The sequence below is a fragment of the Mustela nivalis genome (genome assembly GCF_964662115.1).
Source record: "Mustela nivalis genome assembly, chromosome: 2".
Classification (NCBI taxonomy): Eukaryota; Metazoa; Chordata; class Mammalia; order Carnivora; family Mustelidae; genus Mustela; species Mustela nivalis.
In genome coordinates, this window is record NC_139021.1 from 89,755,557 (window position 1) to 89,766,524 (window position 10,968).

The window sequence follows — 10,968 nt, forward strand, 5'->3', positions numbered from 1 at the left end:
ATCTTGCCATTTGCGACAACATGGATGGAACTAGAGCGTATCATGCTTAGCGAAATAAGTCAAGCAGAGAAAGACAACTATCATATGATCTCCCTGATATGAGGAAGTGGTGATACAACATGGAGGCTTAAGTGGGTAGGAGAAGAATAAATGAAACAAGATGGGATTGGGAGGGAGACAAACCATAAGTGACTCTTAATCTCACAAAACAAACTGAGGGTTGCTGGGGGGAGGGGGTTTGGGAGAAGGGGGTGGGATTATGGACATTGGGGAGGGTGTGTGCTTTGGTGAGTGCTGTGAAGTGTGTAAACCTGGTGATTCACAGACCTGTACCCCTGGGGATAAAAATATATGTTTATAAAAAATAAAAAGTTAAAAAAAATATATAAACTATTGTATGTATATATGATGAGTATGGAGATTTGGAATAAATATGTAAAATATGGAGAAAATATTTATAATTTTTAAAAGATCTTTAAAGCTTGAATATTCAACATAGTCCTTAACAAATATTTCTAAATTTTTAATTAACATATAATTTATTATTTGTTTCAGGGGTACAGGTCTGTGAATCATCAGTCTGCTAACATCATGCCCACCCCTCCCCACCATACAGTGAATGCCATTTGTTTCCAGCTACACAGAGCAGGAACCAAGCAGAGCAAGAGAAGTATTGTGTAGCCAGGCCTGAATGCATCTCCTCTCAATTCTGCCTGTTTTCCATCAAATAAGACCCAGCTGAGAAGCAAGTTTACCCATGTGACTGGTACGGATATGAAAGGTGTGTTTCAAATGGTCATGATACACTTCTAAAGTGTCTAAGATTAAATGTTGGCCAATTCTGTTTCCAGAAGGAAATTTAATGAGCTTCTAAAAAACAAACATGCCATAGAACATATATTCTAACACAAAAGGAATAGTAAATTTAAAAAAATATATTTTATTGAAAAACTGTGAAACTTCGACCAGAATGGGGGGGGGGGCGCACCACTGAGTAAGGCTATAGAGATGGCACCAGACATAAAATGAATCTATTGCATAATTCATAGGCAAAGTATTTCAGTCAGGATGTCAAATTCAAAGTGAACAAAATCAGCAACATATTCAAGTTTATTTAAAAAAAAATAAAAGAGCTTTAAAATATTATGAAATGTTGACAATAATTCACAAGGAGAGAGGTAGTGGTTACAAACTCTTTTGTGCCACACTGATATTTACTGACCAGATTATGAAAGTGTATACAAAAACTGTCAAATTTCAGAATGATTTGTGAATCATTCATTTTACTAAAAGACAAGCATTCCAGATTCATTGTTTTCTGTGAAACATAGCACTCATGTAATAGACACACACATTACTTTCAGCAATGGTGGATGAGCAAAAAATCTCAACAACCCACTAATGATAAAAATTCTCAAGAAATTTGGAATAGAAGACAACTTCCTAAACTGATATAGGGCATCTATGATAAATCTACAATGAACATCACATTTAATGGTGAAATATTGACCATATCCCCCCAACACAAGGAACAGTGCAAGGATTTCTACTTCTACCACTTCAACACTACCATAAAAGTAGAAATTCTTGCTTTGTTTGTTGTGTTGGAGGGAATGTCCGTAATATTTCATCTTAAAAAATGAAGATGAAGAAGAAAAAGTCTTAAAGATTGGAAAGAAAGTAGTACAACTGCCTTTATTGGTAAGCAACATGACCATCTATGTAGAAAATCATACAATCTACAAAAAAACTCATAGAAGTAATATGTAACTTTAGCATTATAAACATATTAAACATCACATTTATATTAACATCAAAAATACTTAAAAATACATGTAACAAAAATGCTCAGATTTGAACACTTAAACCCCCAAAATAATCCTGAGAGAAATTAATGAAGACCTAAATAAATGGAGAAGTATACCATGTTCATGGATCAGAAAAATCAATATTGTTAAGATGTCAATTTTACCCAAATTTCTATAGATATGATACCAATAAAATCAATACCAATCAAATCTCAGCGGTATTGTTTGTTTTTTTCCAGAAATTGACAAGCTAATTCTAAAATTAATATGAAATAAAATTTCATCAAAATCAAATTAATTTTGAAATTAATCAAAACAATTTTGAAAAGGAACAAAGTTAAAAAACTTGCACTACCTGACTTCAAGACTCACTATAAAACTATAGAAATCAACACAGTATGATATTGGCAGAAGGATAGACATAGTGATCAATGGAATAGAATAGACAGTTCAAAATTGAGCCCACACTAACCATTTGAAAGAAAATGCCAAGGTAATTCAATAGAAAATGTATTTTATATAAATTGGATAGTGACATGAAAAATAATAAACATTAACCCATAGCTCATGCATATGCAAAAATTAACTGAAATGACCAGAGATCTAAGTGTAAGATACAAACCATAAACCAATGTAAAAAATATAAGAAAAAAATATTTGTGGCTTTATAGTAGGCAAAAACTTTTTAGCTAGGACACAAAAAGCATAAATGATAAAATTAAAATTTGATGAATTGGATTTCATCAAAATTTTAAATTTTGCCTCTCAAAAGCCACCAGTAAAAGAATAAAAGGAAACTAATGGACTGGTATCTGATAAATGTATTCCAGCTGTAATGTATGAAGAACACTCAACTACACTCAAATTAAAAAAAATAAAAACAACAACCCAGTATTTAAAAGAAAACATACAATGCACTAGTTAATAGGGAAATGCAAATTAAAACCACAATGAGGTAATACCATACACCCACTAGAAAGACTAAAATTAAGAAGACTGGCAATATTAAATGTTGGTGAGGATTGGGAGCAAATGGGACTCTTATACAATGCTGGTTTGAATGCAAAATGGTATGGTATACCATGGAATGCAAAATGGTTTGGTATACCATGGAAAACAGTTTAATAGCTCCTTATATAGGTAAACCTATATTTATCATATGACCCAGCAGCAATCCCTTTCCCAGGCATTTACCCAAGAGAAGTAAGTACATATGAACTCACAGAACTTGTGCTTGAATGTACATGGTAGCTTTATTAATAATAGCCAAAAAGTAGGTGTATATGTCCACCAACTGGTGAAGGGATATGGTACATCTACATAATGAAACAATACTCAGCAGTAAAATAAACAACTGATATATGAAACAGCATGAATGAATCTCAAAAGCATTTACGACAAGTGAAAGAAGCCAGATAAAAAAACCATATGATGCCATTCATATGACACTCTGGGGAAAACAAAGGGACAATACACAGATCAGTGTTTACCAGGGTGGTAGGGAAGTAGTTCGCTGCCAACGGGCAGACAGGACCCTACAGGGTGACAGAATAGCATTGTTATTGTAGATGGTCATATGAATATATCCATTTCAAACTTCATCAAATTATGTACTAAAAATTGGTGATCTTTATTTTGTGTAAATTATATCTCCATAAAGCTTTTTATTATTATTATTATTATTTTATTTGACAGAGAGAGATCACAAGTAGGCAGAGAGGCAGGCAGAGAGAGAGAGGAGGAAGCAGGCTCCCCGGTGAGCAGAGAGCCCAATGCGAGACTTGATCCCAGGACCCTGAGATCATGACCTGAGCCGAAGGCAGCTGCTTAACCCACTGAGCCACCCAGGCACCCCTCTCCATAAAGCTTTTTAATAGTTCTTTGGGATTTGAATGTTTATTATTATTACAATGCCTTCTGAATTTTTTAAAAATACTTGAAAATGATGGTGTATTTATGTTCTATTGCTGTGTTATAAATCACCATAAACTTAGTAGCTTAAAACAAAAACACAAAGTTCTGGCAGGCTCAACTGAGCTCTTAGTTCCGGGTGTCACAGGTCAGAATGAAAGTAGTCAGCCATCTGGAGGGTCTGAGCGAGGAATCTACTTCCAGCCTCATTCAGGGTTTTGGAGCATTAATTTCTTTGTGGTGTAGGACTTGGGTTCTCATTTCCCTGACACGTAGACCCCCACATCTCGAAGCCAACTGTGGTGCGTGCAGTCCTTCCTGTGCTTTGAACCCCTCTGCCTTCTTCAATTTCCTCTCCTGCTTTTAAGGGCTCATGTGATTATATTGGACCGACCCAGTAATCCAAGATAAATCCCTACTTTAAGGTCAGCAGATTAGTAACCTTAATGACATCTCCAAAATCTCCTTTGCCACGTAAGGTAATGTATTCTCAGTCCTGGGATTGAGATGCCAATCTTGGGGACCATACTGCCCCCACAGACTACCACTGATAATGATTGCAGCTAACTAAGGAGCACTGAGGGCAGTCTACTATGTGCCAGACAGCAGGCTAATTTCTTCAAAGCCAACACTGCAGTTTATCTTCCCAACTGCCTTACAAAGTGGGCACTATTGCTTTGGTCATTGTCCAGTGTGGCAAATGGGCATGAAAAGGTTTGAAAACTGTCAGGTTCACTCACTAGTTAATGACAGGGCAGACTTTAGGTTCAGATCTGAGTTCCAAAGCACTAGACTGATGGCATTTATATTTTGGTCACTGTTATTATTATCAGCTGATTTTATTTTAATACAAAGTACCTATGGCCTCTCACTAGCCCCTCCTTGGATTGTTTGCATATTCACTTGACAGTATGTTGCTCAGCTTGTAGTTATCTATCTTTTCAAGTATTTGAACCAGCAGCTGCCTTTTCATTAAGTGGACAGTGTCCTCATGCTGTATCTCCACATCCCAGTTGATGCTTGGTTCATGATAAGGGCTCAATATATGGTTGCTGACCAACTGAACAAGTGAATAGCATGTAAGTACACACCTGCCTCCTGCCATCTTCTCCAAATGCTGACCATTACTCTCTGCCTTTAAGACAATGAAAGAGAAGAATGAGAGTATGTGCAATCTAAAGGCATGCACTTGCAGCCCAGGCCTGTTCCCTGACAGATGAATCATGACATCCCACCAGTGCATCTCTGGAAAGGATTGGAAGGATCTGCTATCTTTTTGTATTACTCACTTTCTTTACTTTGTTTTATTTTATTTTTTTAGAAAAAGAGAGAGAGAGAGAAATAATCTTACATAAGTTCCATAGCTATGACACAGCCTTATACAAGACTCCATCTCCTGAATCATGACCTGAAATGAAATCAAGAGTGAGGCTTAACCAACTGAGCCACCCAGACAAACCCCTTCTCTCTCTCTCCCTCTCTCTCTCTTTTTTATTTTATTTTATTTTTATTTATTTTTTTTTTTTTTACTTTTTTGTCTGTGCTACTCACTTCTGAAAACAGCCCATGCTTTCATAATAATACAGGTCATATCTCAACATCATATTTGAATGAGTGAACAAATTGAGCCTTCCCCAACTCTAGATTTTAGGAAACACTGCCTGGACTAGCATGTCCCAGAGAATTAATTTCTTTATGGAACAAAATGGCTCAAGAGTACAGTCTGCCCAGACTAGCACATATCCCACTTTACCAAGTGGCTTTACATGAGGGATTGTCAGAACACAGCAGTAGGAAGTGGGCATAATTCAAGAGCACCTAATGTGATGCACTTGACACATAGCAGGCACCCAAAATAGTGATTAAATGAATGAATAAATGCAACAAGTGTGCCACATGGAAACGGATCTCAAGGACTTCCCTAGAGTTTGTATCTAAAAAAGAAAATTCCTCCTCCCTGAAACAGAAAAGAAATATCCACAAATATAAGGATAATAATGTTGACCAAATCCTTTCTACAATTTTGAGTGTGAAATTGCCTTTCTTGATTTGCTTGTGTTTCTAGTACTACAAAGACCATAATGCCCTTTTGATGTTTCCAAATGTAACCCCATATTAAAGATTAGATCAGAGTAGGAAAGGTTTTCTTTAAGTAGAGTTGCAATGCTCAAGTGTTAAACAATGTGTGTCATGAGTGGCTTAATTGCCCATTAACTTATGAATTTTAATGAAAAAGCAGAAAATAAATGACCATGGTTTTCTCTGTCATCCCAAGCAGTGAGAACATAGCAGTGCCTGCTTGAGGAACAACCTGTTCTAGGTCAGCCATTTGGTATGTTCCCCACCAATATGGGAGACAAGTTAAAAGAAAAATATTCCAAATTCCTTCCAATATCAAACCACAAATCTAGAATGGGAATCACAGGGAATCTGAATGACTAAAGCATAATGTAGCCACTTTGAATTTGCAGATGAAATCTTGTCTCTGCATAGCTAATTTGAAATATTGAGCAAACATAAAAAGACATCATGATACATTAGATTGATATGGGATCACAGATTTTGTAGGTCAAAAAGGGTCAATTGTTGAAAGTGTCATAAGGTTCAGCCTAATGAAGAGGCTAGAGAATAGATGGAAATCAAATTTAACCTTTGTTTTTAAGAATCACAAAACCAGAAGGATCCTTAGAGAAAATGAAATCTAACTTTCTTATTTTAGAACTTATGTTTATAGGATTAGGTATGACTGAAATTAATTACACAATTTTTTAAAGATTTTATTTATTTGACAGAGAGAGAGATCACAAGTAGGCAGAGAGGCAGGCGGGGGGCCGGGGGAAGCAGGATCCCTGTTGAGCAGAGAGGCGGATGTGGGGCTCAATTCCAGGACCCTGAGATCATGACCTGAGCCGAAGGCAAAGGCTTAACCCACTGAGCTACCCAGGCACCCCGACTGAAAGTAATTAAAACAACCAAATATCAGTAGGATAAATAAGATAGAAGTTTATTTTGTTTTGTTTTGTTTTATCTTATATTGTGATTTTTATTTATTTATTTTGAGAGAGAGAAAAAAAAGAGAACAAGCAGGGGGAGTGGCAGTGAGAGAGGGAGAAGCAGACTCCTTGTTGAGCAGGGAGTCCAACATGAACCTCAATTCCAGGATCCCAAGATCATGACCTGAGTCCAAGGCAGATGCTTAACCATCCGAGTCATCCAGGTGCCCCCAAAGAGGCTTATTTTACATCCCTGTCTAAGAGTCCCTACAATAACAAAAACACAGACCCTCCACTATGAGTGGTCCCAAATTCCCAGTGAACCTCATGGCCTAAGAAGGCTGCTGAAACGCCAGATATCAAATACACAGGGGCTGCTTGAAGAAGAGGCTGACATAGCAGGCAGAGGCCAGACCTTGAACTGTGGAAACTATGCTATATGAGCATGGACATTGTCTTACAGGCAGTGAGAAAGCATTTCAATATTGAGCAGAAGGCAGACATGGTTGGATCTGTATAAATCCTTTTGGCAGCCTTGTGGATGGCTTAGAGAAGTTCAGGATGGAAGACAGTGGGCTAATGCAGGATCTGGGTGAGAGAAAAGCAGATGGATGAGACAGGAGGTGGGTAGTGAGGCAGAGAACACAACCTGCACTTTCTGAGATGGCCAATAAAAAAGAAAGGAAGAAAGAGATGATATAGGTCAACAGGATTGACTTCCTTCCAGCTCAAACAAATGGGTATGAGAACATGAGCGGCCTGTTCTGTGGGTTGTCTATGGAAGAAGCAGGTTTCAGAGAAGAAAGGAGGAAGAAGGTTCTGTGCACAGATGATGGATTGTGTAAGGTAAATGTTCACAATCAAATAAAATTGCTAAGCATGATTCAAAAGAATCAGAGAGATCTAGGCTAAGAAAGGGAGTCTGATGGGGATAAAATTATTTGGAAATGGGCAATTCTGGGAACTTCCTTTTCTCTGAATGATCAAGAACAATGGTGGAGAATGTGGAGGTGGAGAATTGGTTCCAGGGCCTGGTCTCAAATATCTGTACTGATCCAGATCATTTTCTGGTCAGCATCAGCTCAGGGGGCCAGGCATTACCAGACCTGGTCTGAGAGGATAAGCTTCCCATGAGCTAAAGAGGGCCATGATTTGTTCCAGAATTCTACCTGGCACTCTAGGCTCCCTTGGCGCTACCTGGCCCTTTGGTGGTTATGCAAATAATACCACTGCCATTACCAAGCTCTGGGTACCCCATGACCCAGAAGTCACTAAGGAGGAGCATGGTGGGTCCCATGGGATTTCTTGATTGGCTCTACAAGGCCTAGAAAACCAGCTTCCTTATTCAACCTGCTTATATTATAGCTGTTGCAATGGTTACCTGTCATGTACTACATATTAATTTACAACTTCACAAGTTACATGTAAGATGTAAGAATCCTGAGATGCCTGGATAGCTCAGTGGGTTAAGTTTCTACCTCCAGCTTGGGTCATGATCCCAGGACCCTGGGATCAAGTCCCACCTCAGATCCTTGCAGCAAGCCTGCTTCTCCCTCTGCCTGCTGAAACCCTGATTATGTGCTCTCTCTCCATGACAAATAAATAAATAAAATCTTAAAAAAAAAAAAAGATATAAGAATCCTATCCTTAGCTAACCTTAGGCATTTGCATTACTCACCAGTCACTTGTTTATGTTTTTTTTTTTAATGTTATCTAAAAATGTGTTATCACCAGTGAGTACCAGTATATTTTGGGAAAAGCTTTTCTTTGTTATGTCTTCACAGAGGGTCTCCATGATGGGGTGTTGCAGGGGAACTCAGAGCCCATCCCTACTCAAGCAAATTCTCACACTCCCCCCCCTTACTACAGACAACAGAATATGGACCATGTTGCCAAACTTCAGAGATACAGAAAGACAGATAATAGATACAGAGATCCAGAGACAAAAATAGTCATGAATATAGGGAGAGAGAGAGAGAGAGAGAGAGATTATGTAATTTACAGTCTACTGGGGAGGAGAGATCAAAGAGAGCAATCACCCATTGTAGCAAGAACTAGAAGGAAATAGTTCTGAGGCCAAGAATGAGCACAGAATAGAGAGGGATTCACTTTACACAGAGAAGTCAAAAACTCTCCAAGAGCTGCCTCTGGCGATAGGTGAGGAATGTATAGGAGTCCTAGGGCAGATAGGTGAACTACTGGAGATGCCAAAGGCGACAAGGAACACAAGGTAGCAGCAAAGACAAGTGACAAGAGAGAGAACTGGAGAGTCAACCACCCAGTTGGCTAAGATCACCTCTGAATTTCTCAACATTTTCTCTACATACTAAAATTGGTAACATTGAATTTAAATTATGTAAATAATTAAACTTTATATTTTCCTTGTATTAAAATAATTTCATAATAGATTTGTAATTTACTTGAAAATCAATTCTATGATGTCATTTCCTAAACAGCTTTCAAATGCCTTCATCATAAAAGGTCCACATGAAGTAAAAGACTTTCATCAACTCAAGGTTCAAGCAATTTATCACAGCAAAACTCCAGTTAATTGTGAATCAAAGGGAATACTGTTTTGCACACAAAATTAAAGAAAACATTTATAGCACTGATAGTCACTTTAATGTACTTTTTTATTTACAAAAGCCTCCATTGCAAAGTTGAATTTTGGAAAGTTTGATGATCATGTCATGCACAGTAAAATTTGTGTACAGTAGAGATTAAATGCAGGTTTTTTTATTATTCTGTTATTGATTGACTAGATATGAAGTAACTTTTCAGGTTCAGTTGTCTTACTTTGAAAACGCCCATGAGGGATTAAGTGATCCTGTGTCTACTCAACACAAGCAACTAAAAACTGCAAATTGCTTTGAAATGTGATTAACTGACCTTATCATGCCTACAGCTTATTTCTGAAGTCTAAAAATATTAAGTTTAAAAAACTTCACAAGAATTTAATGAATGCACTGAAGTTTTCCAATATGTTGACAAAATACTCCCCTAACAAATATCTTGTCCGCTGTCTTAGAGGACTAATTTCTTCTTCTTTGGAATGCCCTTGGAAATTTTTCACTAAAACAGCATGGAAGAAAGAACATGGGGAAGGGGAGAAATGGAAGAAGAGAATTTTACAAAGTATTCTTAGCAGGTTAAAGAATTTTTGCCTGGTAGAACAGATTTGACAATTTTAATATCAACCTTCTGTGTTACTGTCCTTACATCATTTTTTTTCTACTTTAAGGGAAGATGGCGGATGGGTCCTAAGCCTAAACTTGTGAAGTAAGAACTGATTAGCTCACCAACAAGCTCCTAGTGTATGATGACTGTAAAAACGCCTGGATCAGTGTGCTCCCCTCTAGTGGAGACCTGCCCTCTAAGACGTGCCAGCAGGACATCTGACCAGGACACTTAATACATGGTTTATAACAGACCAACCAGCACAAGACAGGTGGGGCCAGTGGCTTCTCTTACTACTGACAGCCACTCTTCTGGCTCCTTGTTTTTTTAAATGAGTCCTACAACAATCTCTATAAATGAAATATTTGCTACAATACTGTCATCGAACAAAAGTCATGACGGTTTTACAGGTGAGTACAATTAGAATATGTCTAGTCCTTCCCATTCGTTCTCTGCAATCTAATTAGAAGTGTCACAGCTGCTAGACAACAGGATATATAGGAATGCCATGTAACCAGAGAACTGTTGCAAACTCATAATCACTATCATTTCACATTGTTTTACCGTTCTTAGAGAATTTGCTTTAGGATAACACACTCCATGCCTTCACCAGGCATCCTTGACTCTGGTTTCAAACAGCTTCCCAAACCTTTATCTGACAAACAAATAAAACAAGGAGAGAAAATCAGAGACCTCAACACTGGAACTAATTCATTTTGGATTGTTACTCATGACTGGCAGAATTTTTCTGCTTTCAGTCTAACAATGACAGTATGTATACTATGAAATAATTTGTTTTCTTATTTATTTATTTAAGAGAGAGCACATGTGGGGGCACAGGCAGAGGGAGAAGGACAAGCAGACTCCCCACTGAGCCAGAAGTGGATGCAGGCCTGAATCTCAAGACCCTGAGATCATCACGACCTGAAATCCCCAACTGACTGAGCCACCCCGGCACCCCTGAAATAATTTGTTTTCAAAGACATTTTCCCCACTGATGTAAAACAAGTTTTGTGCTTCTGGCTGAGCTAACACGTTTTATTGCTATCTTAATTCAAAGAGGGTGTCCCATCTGTGGT